This window comes from Panthera tigris, chromosome F2 (genome assembly GCF_018350195.1).
Source record: "Panthera tigris isolate Pti1 chromosome F2, P.tigris_Pti1_mat1.1, whole genome shotgun sequence".
In the NCBI taxonomy this organism is placed as follows: domain Eukaryota; kingdom Metazoa; phylum Chordata; class Mammalia; order Carnivora; family Felidae; genus Panthera; species Panthera tigris.
The window spans coordinates 57,897,866-57,899,179 of record NC_056676.1 but is presented as its reverse complement, the minus strand read 5'-3'; the positions used below and the strand labels follow the sequence as shown (position 1 = coordinate 57,899,179).

Below are 1,314 nucleotides of genomic sequence, written 5' to 3'. Positions count from 1 at the left end.
CAGTAATCTACTTCAAATACCTTCAGATGGTTGGCAAAATTCATTTCCTTTCTTTTTTTCTTAAATTTTTATTTTAATGTTTATTTTTGAGAGAGGGAGAGAGAGAGAGCAGGGGAGGGGCAGAGACAGAGGGAGATGCAGAATCTGAAGTAGCTCCAGGCTCTAAGCGGTCAGCACAAAGCCCAACAGGAGGCTCAAACTCACGAATAGTGAGATCATGACCTAAGCCAAAGTTGGACGCTTTAACCAACTGAGCCACCCAGGTGCCTCATAATAAAAATAAATAAATAAATAAATAAATAAATAAATAAATAAATAAATAATATTAATTAATTAAATTAACTAAATAATACAAATAATAATTTTTTTCTTATTAATACAGTATTTGTCTTCTCTGTGTCAAATTCTGAACCAACCACTTTCTCCGCGTAGGGAGGTGTAGGAAAAGGAACATACAAAGCATATGAGACCTGGGAGAAAGACCCATGGCAGGTGAAGACGGCTCTGTCATATGGAGAAGAGGATGACAAAGGCCACCATCAGGCAAAAAAAAAAAAAACCCCATCGCCTCTGAGACAGAAAAGCCTAGAATGGCACAGTCTAGGAGAAGAGCTCCTGCTTCAAAAAGGGGCTCCTGGCCTAACCAATGAGGAGGCTCCCAAACACAGTCCCAATTCCAGCCTCAGAGGCAGCCACCCCTACCATGGCTCCCCCAGCCCCAATGAACTTGGCTGCTGTGTCACTGCCCCATGAAATGGCACTGGTTCTCAATATGTGGCTAGGAGTAAGTGAGGTCAGGGGACACATGGCTGCCAAGCTGCTAAGGCTCTCATCTGTCAGGGTCTCCAGTGGTTTTAGCACTACTACTGCAGATAGTGATTGGCTCAACAGCTGAGAGGTGCTCTTGACCAAGAAGGTGGTGGAGAACTTTGGACAGGCATACATTTTCAGGGGATGAGGGGCTGTGGCAGGAGCACTGTTCCCAGTGTAGAGAAGACAACTCATTTCCTGTGATTGTAAGGTCTCCCTTTTCTTCCTGGCCATTAGTGAGGGACCAGTCTCGACACTTATAGACTGCTTGTAGTTTCTTTTCATGTGGCCCCCTCAACACACTAGTACTAACTTCATTGTCTGCAAGAAATTTTCTTTTTCTTTTTCTTTTTTCAGTTTGCTACTCATTGCTTGACCAGATACCATTCCTTAAGGTCTATAATAATTTCTCAAATAAATGCATGCATTTTTTTTGAAATCTTTGCTTTAAAAGTTAAATATAGTCTCCAAGGTGTTCTTATATAATTTTTCACTCAGATTTAC

General features: G+C 41.6%; 1 pseudogene; it reads right to left on the bottom strand.

Moving 5' to 3' along the window:
- Positions 1-507: 507 nt before the first annotated feature.
- On the bottom strand, positions 508-993 carry LOC102964768 (annotated as a pseudogene).
- Positions 994-1,314: the final 321 nt, after the last annotated feature.